The following is a 20,505-nucleotide window of genomic DNA, read 5'->3' as shown; positions in this document are numbered from 1 at the left end:
GAATGCAAGGTGCTAGGTCCCAGAGGAAGGATAGCTTGCCAGCTGTCCTCTTGGTGAGGACCAGCGCCTTCCTTGGGATCTCCTGTAGCTGCCCTTGCCACTGCCCCTTTCCATGCATGTGTGTCTACCTTCTGGCTAAGGGCTCTGTGCCAGGCACCTGGACTCACCTGCCTTCCTTGCCTCTTGACCCTTGGCTCATGTTCTTCTATTTGGCCTCCTGGACTGTCATGCATCAGACCCAGATCCATGAAATATCTCCTCCTTCCCATTCGGGAGATGGCCTTTCTCCTTTCCTTTGCACAGAGATTAAACTCCTGCAATCAATCCCAGAGTCAGTAGTAGTGAAAGGCTTAGCTTGGACATGGTCCCAGCATGGAAAAACATCTTTTGGAGGTAACTGGAAAGTTCTATCATGCTTCACATTCCTTACAAGCTGACCTGTCGGCAGAACCTGGTGGAGATGCTATAGCCTGAGCAGCAGAAACATTGAGATGCTCTGAGCCCATTTCAGGTGCTGCCCCTTCCCGCTACTCATGCCTCTGCCTCTCTGGTCCAGCGTCCCAAGCTAACTCTCCAAACCTGGCAAAGCTGGGAGCTTTGTCACCACATGTTCTGTCCCATGGTTGTGCCCAGCCCCACATGGCCTGAGCACTCCCACCCCCAAATGCCTGTGTGCTCCCTCCTGGCCCAGGCTGCAATCTTGCTCATATTTCAAGGGTAATTTAATCCATCTGGCCCTGATTCCAGCATCCCAAGAGTGCCCAATGGAGACTTAGGTGCCAAGATTTCCCCTCCACCTGGTTTTAAGCAGACCCCAAGTGGGCCCCAAGCCAGAAGTCCCCCTGTATTTATTTTCTGGGTGAGATGTTTCCTGCCCACTGGTGCAAGCAGTGGCCTCATGGAGAAGTCAAGGTGCGCTCTAATTGTGGAGGAACACTGCAGCCTGAGAGAGGCTTCCAGTCAGAGAGCAGGACTCAAGTGCACCATACAAGCCCGTGAGTTACAGTTGACAGCATGGCACAGAGGGGATGGGGCTGGAGAATCAGGCTGGCTTATGGCTGGCTTTATTCTTGCTGTGATGTCCCTTCTGGCCCTTCCTGCTGCTCTTTAGCATGTGGCCCCTTGGGCTAGTCCCCTGGAACAGGGTAGAAAGTGGAGGAGGCACCAAGGAAGGAGAAACTCAGCACTGTGGGCCCAGCCCAGTTGCCAGGGGTTTGCTGTTGTCAGAGAAGCTTCTGTGGGCCCTTTCTGGGGGTGGGCACTTGCTATGCATGGTCTCTTTGCCACTACTTGCACCCCAATTCAATGAGTGGATACGGGCTTGTCACTGGTGCCCTGGAACTCATGTGGGGCATTCTCAGCCAAAGCCCTGGGGTTCTGGACTGCCCTTCATCAGTTACATTGGGTTCAACCACCTGCTCATAATTACTCCCTCAGAAACCTGGGCACCTGTGGCGTGTGCCCTGGGGACTCTCAGAGGTCTGGGTGACCCCGAGGGCTCAGATGATGTGGTCTTCTGGTGACGTCATGCCAAGTGGCAGAGACAAAAGGCCAAGCCAGGACTTATGTGATGGCAGACCTGGGATGACAGGAGGAGGTTCTGAGATACCAAAGATCTCAGAGTAGAATTCACTGGGACTGGTGGGAGGGTGGTTCATACAAAGGACAGCCGAGCATGCATTTGAAAAGCTGCAGTTTGGGACAGCCGTTGTGCCACTTGATGTGGGTCTGAGGGTTGCTTCCTAAGCATCGGAGGAGGGCGATCAAGCCTCCGCTTCTATGACATGAAAAGAATTAGAAGTGTTATACTTTGCAAATGTGCACACTTGACGATGCTGATTTTCTTTGTTATTGAATGTAGTCTGCTGGCTTGTTTCCACATTAGGAAAAAAAAAATAGCACATTAAGTCATTTCTGTGCCCACTGTGCAAAATTTGAATTCTGATCTAACTTTGGATTAATACTGATACACTTTGGAAGAATATGTCTATACAAGTACAAACAATGAATATGCTAAGTATCTTGATTCAATCTGCTCAGTAAACCTACCCTCTATTTTCCACTTTGACCCACAGTCCCCAATAGCACCCATACATATTGGCAGTGCTTTATGTGCTCCCTTACCCCAAGTCCTGGTTTATTAGCTTTGAAACATAAAAGTAAGAGGTACTGTCCTTTACATGCGGATTTAGACCTATGTATTAGTAATTCTGAGAGATTGTCTGCCAGTCATGCTGTATAATTTGTTTTCATAGGCTGGTGGAAATACTGTGGGGGAAGCATCAGTTAGGGCTCCAAGAACTCCAAGAAGACAGGAGTAGTATTTGTCGTGTTCTCCATTGTACCTTGAATACCCAGCACTTGCTGAGACTCAAATCCTGTAGCGTCAACATGCCAGGAGAACATGTGACTTTCTTCCAGGGCACAGCTTCAATTTTTCCGAGGCTTGGCTAAGATGCGCTCCTCTCCCTAGGACCGGGGACCCAGTCTGCGGCTCAGCTGCTTGGGTGCGGGTTTTGGAGCTAGGTTTGAGATGCTTGTCGGGCATTCACGGGGAGATGCCAAGTAGGTAGCTGCAGCTGTAAGTCTAGGAGAGGTCAATTTAAAATGGGCATATATGTGGTTTCTAAATCCCTGAGGGATTATTCAAAATCATGCAAGAAGAGTATAGGCAGAGAAAATAAGGTGGTGGGTTGCTGAGCTATATAGAGAAATTAGCCAGGCATGAGCAGGGTCAGCTAAGGGTCCTGAGGAGGGTTTGTAAAGCAAGGAGAACCAGGAGATTATGGTGCCGGAGGCCATTGAGGGAAAGCACTGTGTGTAAGTCTGCTAGAGCTGCTGTAACAAAGTGCCACAAGCTGGGTGGCTTACACAGCAGAAGTATTTTATTGTCTCACCGTTCTGAAGTCCAGAAGTCTGGTTGCTTCCTTCTAAAGGTTGAAGGAAGAATCCATTCCATGCCTCTTCCCTGGCTGCTGGTGGTTTGCTGGCAATCTCTGGCCTTCTTTGGCTTGTAGAAACATCACCTGATCTCTGCCTTCATCTCCACATGGTGTCCTCCCTGTGCGCATGCCTATCCCTGAATTTCCCCTTTTCATAAGGACACCAGTCATATTGGGTTAGGGCCCACCCTACTCCACTATAACCTCATTTTAACTAATTACCTTTGCAACCACCCTATTTCCAAATATAGTCACATTCTGAGGGACTGGGGGTTAGGACTTCAACATACTAATGGGAAGGACACGGTTCAACCCATAACAGGTATGTCAGAAGAGGTGAATAGTCACCTGTGACAAGTCTTGAAGAAACATCCAGCAGAATGAAGAGTGTGAAGTCATGCTTGCGTTCTTCAGCCTGTGGCTTGACTGGAGCAGAGCTAATGGAGAAGCAAGGGCTGAAGGCTCGAGGGCCACAGCTGGTCTGGAGCCCAGTCTTCTCTGCTCTGTGCACTTTCCATTGTAGTCACTGCCTCTCGCAAGCTCTGGTGGAAGATTTTTAAGTCACTTAAACACCAAAAAGAAATTTGCTAGGGAAAAGCAGCATAGGGATATTTAATGTGTGATGGTATTATCAGTGGTTTTTATCTTAATTCCGAGGTTCTGGGGACTGGGAGTTAGGAAATACTGCCACTGAGTGCCAACTTAGGGTAAGATTGCTGGGCGTTTGGGGTCCAGTCTTGTTACCTCTCATAGAATTGTACTGCTTATGGTGGCATTTTCTGTTTATAAGTAAAGGGCCAATAGAGGCAGGCATTGGGATTTTCAAGGAATCCTTAAAATTCCACCATCCCATCTTCTTTCAGAGCCAGCCTTCGCTGGATCTCTATGTGTTGCCAGTGACTGTTCTTCGAATAGTGGGCCCAGAGGCCCTCCCTGACTCATCGGATAGCCACCAAGTCCCCACTTGCAGGTCACACTGCACAGCCCCTGAGTAAAGTGTGATATTCACTCATCCCAGGTTCTTCCAACTTTTTTGGCATCCCATTTTGGTCCCCTCTGATGGGCCCATTGTTCTGGAGTTTTCCTCTTTTTAGTGAATAAAATCTACTTTCAGAAACCACTCACTTTCCTTTATGAAACGAGTAAATGCCACACTCCTCTTTGCTGGTGCATGAATTCACAGCCCCTTCCTTGCAGATTCTTTGTCACCTCTGCAGCAGGTGGGGGCTGTGGAGTCTTGCAGGGCCCCTCGTGCCTCAGAAGTGACGTCAAGAGGCAGTGTCTGGAAGTAAGTGTATTGGAGGCTACTATTGCCCCAGACCTTATATTCCCATCCCCAGCAGCTAGAAAAACCAGACAAGGATCAGGGCAGGGCCAGAAGAGCAGGACATTCTCCAGGCTCTGGAAACAGGATAGCCTGAGAGTACTTCTGAAAAGTCTAGCCCCACCCTCTGGGCTTCCCTTGGAAAGGACTCTGGGGAAGAAATGGAGCCTGGCGAGCTTCTCACACCCTGAGATGACCAAACTCTTCTGTTTGAGCAAAGAGTTCCCCCAGAGCAAAGTATATTTGTATTTCTTTGACCCAAGGAAGCTGGAGACCATGAGGCTTGCTTAGTGCTGTTTCCATGGTGAGCCAAATCCTGAGATCAGATAGGAGGGTGGCTCCCTGCCAAATGAGAGTGGTCCTTGCACTGGGCAGTCACAGATTGGCTGTACCCAAGTTGGTGGCAGCCACCGACTCTGCAATACCTATAGCTGGCTTAGGGTGTTGGCTTTGCTAAGAAAGCCTTTATATGGGGGATGTGGGATTGGCAGAGTACTGGCAATAAGGGAGTGTGGTCCCCACAGGTGATCAAGAGTCCTTGTAGAAGTTTCTTTGCCAGAATACCCTGACAGAAAAGAGGCACTCCTGTATCCCTTGGGTAAATTCCTAGCAGTGCTATTGCTGGGTTATAGGGTAGATCTATTTTTTTTTTTTTTTAATTTTTTTTTTCAACGTTTATTTATTTTTGGGACAGAGAGAGACAGAGCATGAACGGGCGAGGGGCAGAGAGAGAGGGAGACACAGAATCGGAAACAGGCTCCAGGCTCTGAGCCATCAGCCCAGAGCCCGACGCGGGGCTCGAACTCACGGACCGTGAGATCGTGACCTGGCTGAAGTCGCGACTGCGCCACCCAGGCGCCCCGGGTAGATCTATTTTTAATTTTTTGAGGTGATGGGCATTGAGGAGGGCACTTGTTGGGATGATCACTGGGTGTTGTATGGAAACCAATTTGACAATAAATTTCATATTAAAAAAAAAAAAAGAAAAAGAGAAGAGGCTATTGTCCCGTCCATAGGCCCATCTGCTTTAAACTCTTTGAAAGGAACTAAAAGTCTCAATGCAGTCTAAAAATTTTTAAAAACCAACGGGAAAAGAAGCCTTTCCAAATGTGGTGAGAGGCTGTCTGTCTTGCTGAATGGTTGTTTATGTCTTGTGGTGTGAACAAGAAATATGATCACAAATGCCCAAACCACTTCCTTGGCCAGTGGAGACCTAAATCTTCTGCCAACCAGGGCACCGCGTTTAATCCTTTGACCCTGTCTTGTGTTTGACCTCAGAATTCCCCTTCTTCCCTCTGGGGCTCTCCCAGAAACCTGAACTTTCCCACATTTTCCTCCTGGTAAGTTCCACTGAACCCACTGGATTGCTGGAGTTCAGATGGCATGTGGGCAAGAACTGGCCAAGGTCTAGGGGATTCAAGTGGGGTCTGGACCTTGAGCTAGCCCTCCATGGTCCCCAGCTCCAGACCTGGAACAGAGTGGGTATTCAGAATACTTGTTCAGGTAGGTACAATGAACTGTAGAAGTCCAATTAGGACATGTGGAATCTCCCTGACTTCTACCTGTTTCCCTAGGGAGGCTTGGCAGTGGATCAGATGATGCTCACTTCTCACAAAAGTGCCTCTTGGGATGTTTGGGAGTGCGTGAAGGAGACAGAGGTCTGGGTCTGAAGGGGATGCCCATGAGCGGTGAGGTAAGAGGAGAGGCCAGGTTCATTAGTATGATTAAGAGAGAGACTATGAGAACAATCCTGGGCCATAGAAAGGGCTACAGGATGGCTTGCTGTAATAAAATCTGGAGTAAAGAGTTGGGTTTAAGTGTGAGCTCCGTATGTTGCTTAACCTTTCTGCACCTCGAATTTGCCATCTACCTGATGGGACTAATAATCAAGACTCTTCCTACCCCAAAAGTGGGATGCACAGCTCAATATGAGCTAACAAACATGTGTGGCTCTTAATTGCTATGCATGTTGAGGGATGAGTTGTATCCTCTAGTTATGGTTTATACAAATATGTGGTTGGCCCACTGAGTTGTGGGCCTCACTCCTGAGTTATCTGGGCACCGGTTTCTTCTTCTTCCATTGGTTCTTCTCTTCTCATCTCTGACCTTTCTCTTCTGTATTTCTCCCAAGCGCTAAAATGATCATTCACCATCATTTCCTCAAGCCCGCGCAGGGTGTCCCAGGGCAGGAGTGCTTTCCTGGTGGGCAGAGGCAGGCAGGAGAAGGCAGTGGTGGGATTGAATATCAGCACCTCCTGCTTGGAGACAGATGTCACATGAGGCTGGTGGGCAGTGATGGTGATGTTTTGACACGTGTCGAGTAGTTTTGATTCCCGAAGGTGCACGTCAGAGCAGTGAGACATGTTTGGATAAATCAGAACCAACTGGAATCTAAACTCTTTCTTATACCAACAGTGCAGCTTTCCTTCTTCTTTTCTTCCCAGTTTTCATGTCTGCCTGCTCAGCGGGGCTGGACCATCCAGGCTAGAGTGAAGCTACCTTCATTCTTCTCACTGGACAATGGGTCTTCTCCAAGGGTGGGCTGGGGTGGAACAGATTTTTTGTAGTTTTGGGGTGGAGAAGCAGTTCCCTCCTGTGGGTGCTGAGTGTAAGCACTCCAGAGCAGACACCATTTGGACGGTTGTGAATTCTGCATGTCTCTCTCCCTCCCTCCTCCTTCCTCAGGACAACTTTGTAAATGGGTCCCAAACCTAAAATCCCCAGAGATTGTTAAGGAGGGTGTTGGGGGTGCCAAAGGGCTTAAACCAGCAGCAGAGGTTTTGGGTCAGATTTGCACCTGTAGACCCAACAGGGGCCATGAGAGCCAAGTAGAGCAAATGCTTGGGTCATACTTGCTGACCATCATATTCCAGACAGGACCACTTGGACATTTTTTAACTGCAGAGTTATGTTTGGAAACAGCTCTCTCAAAGCATCGTGGCCTCCTGGCTACCCACACAGCAGCCTTTGTCAGATTTGTGCTGTTGTGGCACAAATATTAATTGAGCCCCTATTCCTCATCATGCTCTGGGGCCACACAGGTGACAAAGCCTTGGTTTCAATGGCCAGAAACTCATCCTCTAGCAAGAGAGACTAATACGTAGACAGGATAGAGGCAGGCCCAGGAATGAGGCAAGAGAGAGGAAACACACTTCTCTGGGTGCAGGATGATCTTGGAAGGGTTCATTGAGGAGGCAGATGAAGAACTCGTGTGAAAGATGAACAGACATTAACAGGAAGAGGCAGCAGCATGGAGGGGGGAGGGGAAGGGTATCAATTATCCTGGTTTGCCATGGAATGAGGGGGTTCCTGGGACATAGGATTTTCAGTGTTAAGATGGAGACAGTTCTGAGCAGACTGGGATGGTAGGTCACCCTAGGCAGTGAAAGGGCCAGGACTTTCAGAGTTGGAAGAACCTAGGTTTGAATCCCAGCTCTGCTACTTAAAACCTTTGTGGCCGTGGGTAAATTGTTTAACCACTCTGAACCCTAATTTCTCTGAATCCTAACCCTGAGGATATACATAAGACTCTGCCTAACCCAGTGGTATCAGTAACAGGTAGTTATTTAGACGGAAAAAGCAGCATTTTCAAAAGCCAGGCAGAATATGGTTGGGGCAGAGTACAAAGAAGGGTGTGGTAAGAGGTTGGCTGGAGATAGCAGGAGCCAGATTAGAAAGGGTCTGAATAGCATCCTAAGGAATTTAGATTTTTTCCCCTAGGACAATGGTTAATCACTGAATTAATTTTAGAAGATGAGTAAGACAAGCAGATTCCTGCCTTAGAGAGGTTGTTCTGGAAGCAGAGGGGAGTAGATTAGGATTTGAATCTGGAGGGGGCAGGGAGGGTAAGGATGATGTAGTGAAGTGATCGGGAAAAGGGAGTATATTCTAAGAAAAACAGGAAAGCTAAGTGGAGAATTCCAGAGGAGGCCATCAGCCAGCTCAGAGTTATCCTGGGAGCCCCAGAGGTTAAAGGGACAGGAATGTCATCTTCCGAGTTTTAGGTGCTGCCTGTGGACTGTGGCTACATGCTGGGCTGGACTGGAAGGTTATGTGCTTTCGAAACAGATCTGACACCTGGGAAACTATGTGAATGAGGATGACCTCATGAGCTTCTTGGGATGTTTTGAGTCCTCTGGCTAATGTGCAGGTCCTTCCTCTCTTTTCTTCATCTTCTTCCTTGGCTTCATCCTGCATGGGAGGCTTCTTGCCAGTGCTTTGACATCTCGTCATCTCCATGGTGATGGAACAATGGTGTCCTAAACATATGACCTCACCGTGTGGTTATGCAAAAGAGTATACTGGAAGGGGCTCTTTGGGGGTTTGATGAGTCTGGTTGGGATAGGAAACCCTCTGGATCAGATGCCTTTGGAGCAGCTCCCCAGCCCTTGGGAGAGGATGGATCAGCCCTGCAGTGGAAATAACTTGGACTAGACCTCTGACAGTGGTCTCAGCTGCATTAGCAATTTGGAATTGGGAATGATTTTCTGTAGATAATAATCAGAAGAAGTTATAAAGGAGAAATGACTGATCTCAACTAAATAAGTTGTGTTTTGTGGTATGCTAATACTTCAAATAAATGAAAAAGCAAAAGACAAATTTGGGGAACTATTTGCAGTAAATGTAATGTACAGTTATCCTCAATATGCAAAAAGGTGAAAAGAGATTAAAAATCATAATAACTAAGGAAAAAACTCCTAGTAGAAAGTATGACAAAGATATAACCAGAAAACTGATGAAGGGAAAGATTCATTCATTCATTCATTCATTCATCCTTTCAATAAATTTATTGAGCACTTACTATGTGGTAGGCACTACTTTAGATCCTGGAAATATAGCAGTAAACAAAACAGGCAAAAATCTCTGCTCTCCAGAGTTCCAATGCTTTCTACTATTTCTCTCTCTCTTCTATAACTTTTTTATATTATTTTTGCATTAATTCCAGATAAGTTCTTTATTCATCTGAGATTATTTTCATATAAAATTGAATTGAGAATTTATTCTCCCCTTCTAATGTAAACCATGTGCCCTAACGATTAATTAATGAATCCTATCTCTCCTCACTAGCTCCCTTTTATGACTGTGGCTTTGTGCCCTGTCCAATCTCATGGGCTTTATATGTTGGGAAGGATTGTGACAAAGATAGCTCTGTCACTGTATCAGCTGCTTTCTCCGTGAGATGGCCCTCACAGTCTGATTTGTTTGGTCTCTTACCTGAATGAATCATTAGAGATTTTTGATGTCATAGAACGAAGAGAACTTATACTGCACAGTTTCCAAAGCTGATTTTAAGCATTATCATCATGCTTTGTGTTTTGTCATGTTCCTAAAACTTAAATATTCTCTCCTCTCTGGGACATGAGATTGTCACACATGGATGTGGTTGCTGGGGACTGTTCTTCGATGCACTAATGCAGCCATCACAAGGATGTGTGGTGCCTGTTAGAGCCATCCTTCAAGCCTTGGTCTTTCCCTCCTTTTGTCCATACACTTCTTTAAAAAAATGTTTGGGGAAAAATTTTGAAAAAATTGAGTTTGCCCCCAGAAACACGGTGTTTCTTCAAGTCTGCTTTATGTCCTACAGTAAAGTTTTAAAAAATGTTTTTAATAGGCCTTGCGTGTTTTCTCATTAAGATTATTTTTAGGTTTATTATCATTATTTCACTGCTCATTTAAGTGGAGTTTTTTTTTTTCACGATTATATTTTCTATTTATTCACTAGCTATTTCTGGTATAACAGTAATCTATAGATTTGTGTATTTTTAGCTTGTAATTGCTTACCTTACTAAACTGTTACTAGTTTTGGTAGTTTCTCTCTGGGATTTATTTATTTATTTTTTTTTGTGGAATGTAGTATCTTCTATCAGTAATGATAATTTGATCTCCTGGATTAAAAAATATATATTTCTGTTTTATGTTATTGGCTGGAAATAGAAAATGTGTAGCCATCGTAGGGACAGTAGTCAGACTTACCTCATTCCTAATTTTAGTGGACGTGAGCCTATTGTTTGCCCATAAGCAGGATGTTGATTACAGCCTTCTAGACTGCTAAGCTTACTTTTTCTTTTTTAATTCACAAAATGTATAAAAAATACATCCTTAGACTCTTGTAGGGATTTTTTTTTCTTTGACATATTGATGTGAACTAGTGTATACTTCCAAATCTTAAATCACCATTACATACCAGGGATAAATACAGTATTAGTCATACTGAGTTATTCTTTTAATATATCCTACACTTGATTTATGGGTTTTTTGGGGGATTTTTACATCTACACTTGTAAGTAAGATTGATCATTATATGTGTGTGTGTATGTGTATATACAGTATTACAAATATAATGTTATATATATTTGTATTTGTGTATTATCTTTTCCAGGTTTCTCATTAAATTATGTTAGTCTTATAAAAAGAATTGGGATGCTTTCCATCTTTTTCTCTGAAAATTGAAGGAACTCATCCATAAAACTGTCTTAGCTCACAGCCGTTTGTAGAGACAATTCCTTCACATTATATTCCAATTTATTTCATGTTTAATGGTCTATTCAAAGAATACTCTTAAGTCAGTTTCGGCAACTTATCATCCTAGAAAATTGTTTATTTCATCAAGATGTTCATAGTAATAAACATAGACGTTCTTCCTTAATTGGTCATGGGATGAACCTTAATTAAGTTTACCCTGATTTTCCTTGGAGCAGCTGAAGCAAACTGAGGCAAACAGCACAGAGAATTCAAGAAACCATGATGACCACAGCACATTCTCTGGGTTCACAGCTTCTGAGCTCCAGTCTCTACTTCCTTGTCCTAAAGGGCTTGCAGTTTTTCAAATACCTTGCCTGAATTTTTTAGTTTTTAGTTCTATACAGACTCCAATGAGACAATTCCATTTTAATACTAGAATTCCCTCCTAGATATCTTGACATTCTTATAGCCAAAGCCACATGTGCCAGAGGCACTCAGAGCCTCTTCTTGGCTCTCCTTCCTGTCTGGTCTTCAGCGTGAAGGCATCCCTCTCCCTATAGGTAAGAATAGCCCCTTATACCTGGAGCCGGGGGGTGGGGGTGGCTTTGTCTCAGCACAGACCTGATCCTGCCAGTAGTCACTTAGCTACGTAATGAACACCGGGGTGGAATGCTGCTTCTTTCACAGCAAAGGAGAATGATAATATATTTCTAAAATCAACTATTTGTTTATCCTTAAGAAAACAGTTCTTGATTGAAAGCATCAAAATGTTTCAATCCATTGTAAAAGTTAATATAAAGGAGGCAAAAGCTGCAAATTATTAGAGAAAACCAGTAGTGTTTGGAAGACAAACACTTCTAGTTTATGGCCAACTCCCCAGGATGGATCTTCATCATTCAAACACCAGTTCATACCTCCTCAACTTGGAGAGATAGGAGGTACAGGTGTTCTAGAGCCAGAGGGGCTGCAGAGTGATGGGTGAACTGGAAGTTTTGCTCAGAAACTGACAGGGAAAGAGGTGAGCTCTGGGCCCAGGGATCTGATCCTCATGTGGGCAGCCCTTGTTGCTGGGAACCCACAGAAAACACAATCAAGAAGGCCAAGTCCAAGCAGCTGAGTAGTGTTATAGTGCTGTCATAGACATCTCACTGTAGGGGCCTTTTCTTCCAGAAGGGGACTCTTGAGGTATTTCTTCCCCTATTTATTCATAAAATGCTGGCCATAACCACTGAGGGATCCTGAAAGATGGTGAATAATTTCAAACAGTCCAGTAATCATGTTCAGACCATAAGCCATGCTGGGAAGAGCTAGCCATGGCCAACAAGCTTGATCTCAAAAATGGGGCTTCCTTGGTCTTTTCATTCACATTAGGAACTCCTTGTAGTGTGGACTTTGTCTTCTCTTTTGACCCAGTCTCCACTAGGCAGACATTTGGTCTTGTTCACTGCTGTGGACAAAGTGCCTAACCAGCCTGAGTCTGGGTAACTAGTTCAGTTCAGAAACCTGAAGTAAACGTATCTCTGGAATGACTGCCATTCTCCATGCTCTACCTGTCCTCCAATGGCTAGGTCAAGTTCTAGCCTCTCCAGAAAACTTCCTCTTGATCACCCAGTCCAAAGGGATCTCTTTGTTCCATAAGCTTCCAGAGCATTGACTTTATGCATGACTTCTGGGTCTCAGTCATGCAACAAATATACTTAGCAAATGTTGAGATGATGATGATGGAAAATTGAATCAAGGCTTTCCACTTATGAAGACAGCCTGGCTTTTAGGTAGAGATTGTGGAGCTCAGGAACAGGTCTGGACCACATTAGCTCTCTTCATCCTGCTGTTATCTTTTTTTTCAAATGGCTCCAGATTATATTAAGCTGATTTCTGGTGCCAGCCCAGAAAGCCCATCCTGAAGTGTCCCAGCGGTTCCTCTGGGCACATCCAGGGTTTATGAGGCAGCCGTCTCTGGGCAGAGCCAGGCAGTCAGGGCCTGTGTGTCTTGCCATTTATATCCAGCCTTTGGGTGTGTGGGACACATTTCCATGGGGGATTGTCCTTGTGTTTGCTAGGCTCAGGCAGTTCAAGTGCAGCCATGCTTGACTCTATGGCTCAGTGCTTTAGGCCCAAAACAGCTCTGGGTAGAAGTTCAGCTCATTGTGTCCTGTATGACTTTGGTCAGTCCCTTTCACTGGGCCTTGGTGTGCCCATCTGAAAAATAGGGGCATTGGACTTAACAATCTGAGGCTCTTTTTACTCTGATATTCTGTGACACATTTGGGCTGGTTGGATGAAGAAACTAAACATGAGTTGTAATAGTTTGTAAGTACTGCCATGAATCGTACCCGAGATTGGGTGGCTGAAGCAACAGAAACTTATTGACTCATGATTCTAGGGGCCAGAAGTCCAAGGTACCAGCAGGGTCAGTGCCATTCTGAGGCCACTGTCCTCAGCTTGCAGATGGCTGTCTTCTCCCTGTGTCCTCATTTGGTCTTTCCTCTGTGTGCGTGCATGCCTGTGTCCAAATTTCCTCCTTAAAATGACACCCAGTCAGATTGGATTAGGGCTTACCCCTATGACCTCATTTTCACTTAATCTCCCCTTTAAAGACCCTGTGTCTGTATACAGTCACATTCTTGGGTTCTGCAGATTAGTCCTTCAACACATGATTCTGTGGGGACACAGTTCATCTGGTAACTCTGGAGGGAGAGGGCCAGTGTTTAGTGAAAACTCTGGTTCAAAGAAATGTTTTTATCAATTTCAAGAATTAGTAGCCAGTAGCAGCTTGAACTAGGCTTTGAAATGCCACGTGAGGGTCCTTGGGACCTTCTCTAATAAATAGGTGGGTCAATCTGTAATTGGCATACTGACTTCTATGTGCGAAGATAAGGTGGGGTGGGGGAAGGTAAACTGATGGAGAAGTGAATCTGCCCCTGAGTCTGAAGCTGAAGATGCATCCAGGGCAGGATGGGGATGTGAGGGTGAAAAAGTGAAATGAGGAACATTAGGAAGGCCCTAAATTATGGATGACGGCTTAGCCGTCTCCAGTAACAGATGGAGAGGAAAGTGAGTAAGAGGTGCTCAGGTGGTTCCCTTTCTGGGGGAGGTAACTTGAAAGGCAGATCCTGGGTGGGCACCCTGCCCTGGGACCTAAGTCACTTCCAGTGGAATTTCTAGGGCCCTGGTGAGGGATCAGCAGCTTTCATGACTCTCCTGAAGTCCCCTTATCTTTGCAGTCTTCACACGAGTCCTGTCTGTAAAATTTGGCCTTTGAAGTAAGTTTACACAGGAAAGGGCCTGTATGAGAGCTGGGCCTCTAGAGATGGTCCAGTCCAAATATCTCATTTTAGAGAGTGGGAAACTGATGTTCAGAGAAATAAACATCAGTCTACATTCAGGTTATACATTCCTGAATGTGAAGAAAGGAAGATGGGGTCTCAGGCCTCCTGACCCCCAGTCCATGGCTGCTGCGTTGTCATAACAGGAACACAGGTGTCACAAGCAGACAGGGTCCTGGTCCTGGCAGGATGTGGGAGATGCAGCAGGGCATCAGTTCACATTCTGCAACGTTCTTGTGCTGCTGAATGCGGAGCACTAAGCAGCAAACTCAGACACTGATCTGCAGTGCTTCTGTGTGCCAACGGCCCCGGTACCTTCTCAGCAAATGCAGATGGAGTGACTTGGTCTCAGGCTTCTAAGTGAGCTGGTGAGCAGCACACCCCTGAGGACACACAGAGCCATCTCCTGGGGCTAGTACTTCTTAAGGTCCCCTGTCTGTCCCCAGGCCTTGCTCGTCCCGCTGAAGGATTAAGTGAGGCTCACTTCCACACCACTGGGGTCATGGGCTGTCAATGGCAGGGGAGGGCGGCAGGGGTGTGGGGTGGTGGGGTGGGCTTGGCCTGGCATTTTGATTCTCCCAGAAGACCACAACAAGCTCGAGCTGGAAGCAGAAATGAGAGGCCCAGATACGGCTGCCTGAGAACAGCCATGTGCTGCCTTCACCAGGCTGGGAAGCTGAGCTGGCCCATGATAGGTCGTGGGGCCTGGGTGCTGCTTTCAGTGTAAATTAGTCCCACTGTCACGAGCATGTGCAGATTTATGACCCAGTCTTTAAGCTAGTCAGACCCCATATAGGGCACTGAGAGAAGAGACACAATCAGACCCACACAGGGGTTCAGCTCCAAGAACTGCAGTCAACAGTTCCTGGTAGTCATTGCTGAAGTAGGTGTATGTGGGAATGAGACAGACAGAGAGAGAGAGAGAGAGAGAGAGAGAGAGAGAGAGAGAGAGAAAGAGAGAGAGAGAGGGAGGAGGATATTGATTGGTTTACATACTGATGGGAGAGACTGGGGAAGTTTTCCTCGGTATCAGCTTCCCCAGGACATTTCAGAATTGATTTTCCACTGAGGGAATCAACAGGGACTGGCTAAGGGCTAAAGCAGGTCAGAGTTTAGGATTTCTGTCCTTGGATCTTAGCAGGTGTCTTTGGCAACAGTGATGAAGTTTAGGGCGAGCACAGACCCAAGTGCTAATTTTATGTGTTTTGTTCTGTGGCACACTTTCTCCATCACCGGGCGGGTTGCAGTATATAGACAGGCTTGGTCACATGTGTGCAGCCCATTGAAGGCATCTGACAGCTGGAACCCGTGTGGTTTGGAGGCAGATGCAGGGCAGGGGCTCTCTGAGCTGGCCAGTGAGAGGGTACAGAGCTGGCAGGCTGACCCGGCTGGAGCCTTCCTTGGCAGTAAAGGGGTTTTAATGTGGCCAAAGTATGTGTGTTGTTGGGCTGAGAACTGAGTCAAAGGGATTGAAAGTCCAAAATGTTGTTTGACAGTTATTAGTCTTTTGTTATTTTTTGTGTGTGTGTCTGTTTGTCTACTTAATAATATAGTAACTGTTTCAGGTTTAATTGATTATAAATAATTTTATGTTTTATTTTTGTAGAAACCTAGAGGGCTAATCGAATCTCCCCACGTCTTAAAATGTCAGAGCTGGGGTTCTCTCAGGGCTGGTCTGGTCCCGTTCCCCCATTTGATGTATCAGAAGTTAGGTCTTAGAAAGGAGAGCTGACTAGCTCAGGGTCACTGAGTGAGGCTGCAGGTGGGACTCACGTCTCCCACCTCTGCCTACCCTGGACTGTGTGAGGACTCTGGGTGTATGGCCAGTATAGACCTGAGGTTGTCCTGATGGCAAGCTGTGGTGGCTGATTTGGGAGTTCAGTATCATTAAGAGCAAGCAGAGGTGAGGGATTCTCTGGGTAAAGGTACCCTAGACAGGTCACGTAGTGACCAACCATGATTACATCGTGTGCGTGGGTCTTTATAGTGTGTAATGTGCTGACATGCACATTATCTTCCTCACCTCCCTATGCTGTAAGAGCCCCGTTTTATGGATGTGGAAACTCATGCTTATGGAAGCCAATCCTTAGGGGCTCCTGAATATCCCTGTTTCCTCTAGATTTTTCTTCCGCATTTTTCCATCATTTCCATCATTTCCACCATCCCCTACTACCAGGATCTTGCCAGGAGCCTCCTCTCTCGTTCTGTGTTCCTCCACTCTCTGCTAATTTCAGCTCAGTCCTCTTGACCCTTGCCGATGTGTGACAAGGAAAGGAAGGCAGTGCAGGGACAGGGGATCTAATTTCTCTCTTCTCTTGCTTCCCAATGAGGCACACAGGTAATGAGCTTGGGCACATCAGACCACATCCATATTATCCCTTTGTCTCTCCACTGGCTTCCCTTAGGAGTAACAGCTGAAGCCTTTCCCCTACCTTTCTGGCCCTCATGCTACCTCATTTCTTTTCTGACAATCCCCAATATGTTTAAAAGAAATGTCTCCATCTCTTGCCGTCATTTCTTCATGCATTGTAGTGTATCTAGTTCTTGCTCCCTTGACCCAAGCTTCAGGGTCGCTGATGTCACTTGTTTGCCAGACTCCACAACATTGCCTAGTCCTCATCTTCCCTGCACCCTTTACTGCTGGCCACCATCTTCCTTCTAGAAACTCCTCTCTTGGTGTATCAGGAGAGCCTAGGCTGTGCTGTGGTTACAAATGATCCCAGTGGCTTAAAGCAAAGAGGCTGATTTCTCTCTCGTGCTGAGCTCTGGTTCTGCTGCATTCCCGCCTCACCCCTGGACCCGAAAAGTAGCCTCTACTGGAACATGTGTGGTTACTGTAAGCAGAGGAAAGAGAGTTCTCCAGAGTATCGCATCAGCTTTGAATGCCTGCTGGAAGTGACATACCACTTTCACTTACAACTCATTGGCCCCAAAAAGTCATATGTTTCTGCTTCCTTTACAAAGGGGATTCAGGAATCCAGCGGCACCGTGCCGCTGGAAGGGGAGGCAGGGCTATTGGATGCAGAGAACTCATGACTGCCCTACCTCATCGCCACCCTGACTCTTTCTGCCTCTCTGGATGCCCCTTGTTTTCCTTCTTTCCTGGCTGCCCTGGCCTTTTCTCAACTCTCAGTTCTTCAATGCAGCCTTCTCTGATATGCTCCAGTGTGCCCTCTAGACTTTTTTCCTCCCTCATCTACTCCAGTCCTTTTACTAGAGCCTTCTTTGCAGACATCCCCGAAATATGTGTTTCCACTCTGACCTCTTTCCTGACTTCTGGTCTAAGTTTCAGACGTGTCCCAAACCAGACTCTGTATCTTTTCCATCCAAAGGCAGCTCCTTGCACCTGTTTTCCTCCTTCAGAGATGCTGGAGGCCCACTCTAGTCTGTCTACTACAGCTGCCTTCCCACCGACCTTCTTCCACCGGGAGCAGACTCCGTGATTTTACCCTCTAGACTCACAGCTGCACTCCTAGTGCTCCTGGCGATCAGACTTCTAAGTCCCCAATCCTGTGCCCTTCCAAGCAAAAAAACTTGGATGGTAATAAATAGAGCCATTTAGCTCTAACAGGCTGAGCCCAAGGAGAGGGTGAGGCCTGGGAGGAAGAGTGGATCCAAGGAGCTCTTGGCACGTCTGGGGCTTGGTAATGCGCTCTTTCCCATCTTCGCGAAGGCCTGATTCAGTTACGCCTGAGCAGCTGGGGAGCATTGCCTCAGATGCCTCCTGCAGCCCTGATGCCCTGGCAGTCCCTGTGTCAGCCTGCCTGCCGTCTGATTGGCCACGCGGAGCCTGGCCAGATGGCCTCCAGGCCCTGGCTGCGTGGGAGGTGAGAACTCCACGTCCCGGGCCTGGCTAGCCCTTGCCTCGTGGGCGCCAGCTTTTGATTGGGAGATCCCAGGAGCTTGGATCTGTAATCTGAAGTTTCTGGGCCTGGGGTGAAGGAAAGGAGAGGCCCCCTGGTTATTGGTGAGTTTTGAATTCAGTTCTTCATGGTCGTCAGCCTTCTTGCCAGAAGGACAGGGACAGTGGTGAGGCAGGATGGCTTCCCCCGGGACCAGGGAGAGCAGTCTGTTCTGCTGTGTGGTGGCCGGGTCCCGGTCTGCTGGCTGAGTGGTGGGGATCAGACGTAGGAGAACGGCTATTTGGGGCAGACAGCCTGTCTGCTTTGAATCTGCAGAGGAAGTACCTGGGGCTCTGAGTGAGGGACTGTGTTCATCCTGACCTACGGGGTGTATTGTCTCTCTGGCCTTAGGGGGAACTTGTTCTCTCTGGTTGGAACAGTTTGTTTCTCTCCAGCTTCCTCTCCACTGGCCTAGCCCCTGCTCACTCTGTCCCTGTTACACTGGTCCCTGCTGCTGCTGCTGCTCACAGGTGCCACACATATTCTGCCTCAGGGCCTTTGCTCTGCTGTGCCCTTTGCCTGGGACACTGTTCCCTCTCTGTTCACATGGCTAACTCCTCACTTTCTTTAAGTATTTGCTCACATCTTGCCTTTCAATGAGGCATACGCTGACTACCCTTTTTAATTTTTTAATTCTGCAAACTACCCCCCCGCCGTAGCACACCTAACCTCCCCTTACCTCACTCTTTCTTTTTCCGTACCACTTACTGTCTTGTAACGTACAACGTAAGATGTACTCCATATTCCTTTCGCTTATTTTTAAATCTCTTTCTCTCTTTGCTGGAATGTAATCCCCGTGGGGACAGGGATCTTTGCTCTGTTTACTGCTAGAGAGTGTCTGCTCTATAGTAGGTACTCGGAAATAAATGCATCTGCCAAAGGAAGATAGGGATGGTAGCCGACTCCACCTTACAAGGGTGGGAGTCCGGTGGCTACTGTCTAGGAGTAGGCTTTCCAGTATATGAGGATCCACTGTTTTTCAGCTTCACCTTCAAATGCTGCAGACTTCCCACCAGGGAGGTGAAGCTAAAGAGACCCAAAGGCCGAACCGGAGAGGAGGCCCCACGGCGATAAACGTGTGGCACAGGCCTGGACTGTGAGCTGGGTGAGGCAGCGGCTCAAAGGGTGACATCTGCAGTATTCGGCGTCCGGATCTCTTGTGAGCCGAGCCACCGGCGGCTTGTTAATAATGGTAGTTAATAAACAGTACAGTAGCTTTGTTGGGTAGAAGAGCAGGGATGGAGTTACAGCTCCATGCTGGGAGGTGGTATGGCTGTAGTGAATCCCAGCTGTGCAGTAGCCTGTAGTCCACTGAAGTGTCCAGGCAAATGAATGACATATGCTTAGAGACTGAAAGAAGGTTGAAAAACATCATGCCCCTCTCCTGGGTCATGCCTTTTGGCAGGTTGCTCTGGGTTCAAAGTGCAGGCTGGGAGAGCTGGGGGGCTTGGTGGGCACTGGATAGCAAATCCCCAAATTGCTTGCTTGTAGAAAGCAGCTACCAATGACCTAGCCTTTTCTGCTGCATCTGTACCTTTGGCCTTCCTTCTCCCCCTCCCCCCAACCCTGCTGTGCCTAAGGTCTTCCTTTCCCAACCCTCCATTATCCAAGGCCCTGCCTTCCACACAGGTGTAGAATGTATGTAACCTGACCAAACTGTGATGTGGGTTGGTGCTAAGCATTGCCATTTGCTGTCAGATGCAATCCCAGTTATCCCAGAAGAGGAGGCCCTACAGTGAAAGTTGATCTAATCTTTACGATCAGGAGGGAGTTTGCAGTGATTAAAGAGCCATTTCCTGCTGACATGTTGGTACCAGCAGCTTCCAAGTTGTATAGGAAAGGAGCTGACAGGCAGAACCCTGGGAGAGTGGCCGGTCCTGGCTAGGGCAGTGTCGGGCTGGTCGGCACTTGTACATGTGATCTCATGAGGCCATCTTGGCACTTCCCTCTGCAGTGTGTGTGCTGTTGGGGGATTGTTCACTGTCACGGTCAAAGTTGCCTGAGAAGGCTTAAGTTTTCACTGAGACAGCTGCCATGTGTGAGCTGTGGTTACTTTCCAGCTCTATGAAGGACTGGAGGATCCAGAAAGAAGAGAGCAGGCTTCATTCTTCACATGGGCTTATCCCAGGACAAGAAGAAGGACGTATGCACTTTATAGGGTCTTCTTATAGAAAGGTAAAGAGGGTCCGTGGGAGGCCAGACCTTAGATGAAAGCAAAGAGCTTGGGGAGAAAAATGGGAGTGTACTGTGATACTTTTAGATGCGAGTTTAAAAAAATCCCACCCAAACCATCTTAAGCAAAGTAAGGGATTTATCATTGGCTTAAGGTCTTCCAGGAAAGGTGTGGCTCAAATGGCATCATTGGGGCTTTGTTCACTCAAGTCTTTGGCTGTTGTCCCCTTTCCCCTGCTCATCTTGCTGCTGGCTCTGTTCTATACACAGCTCTGTCTTCGGGCTGGAGAAGATGGCGGCCAATAGCCTAAGACCCATGTGCTCCTGGCTTGGCACCAACATCAGATCAGAAGAGACTTTATGTCCCCACTTATGTA

This window comes from Puma concolor, chromosome A3, assembly GCF_028749965.1.
Source record: "Puma concolor isolate L17-30 chromosome A3, mPumCon1.1.hap2, whole genome shotgun sequence".
Taxonomy (NCBI): Eukaryota; Metazoa; Chordata; class Mammalia; order Carnivora; family Felidae; genus Puma; species Puma concolor.
This window is presented reverse-complemented; position numbering follows the sequence as displayed.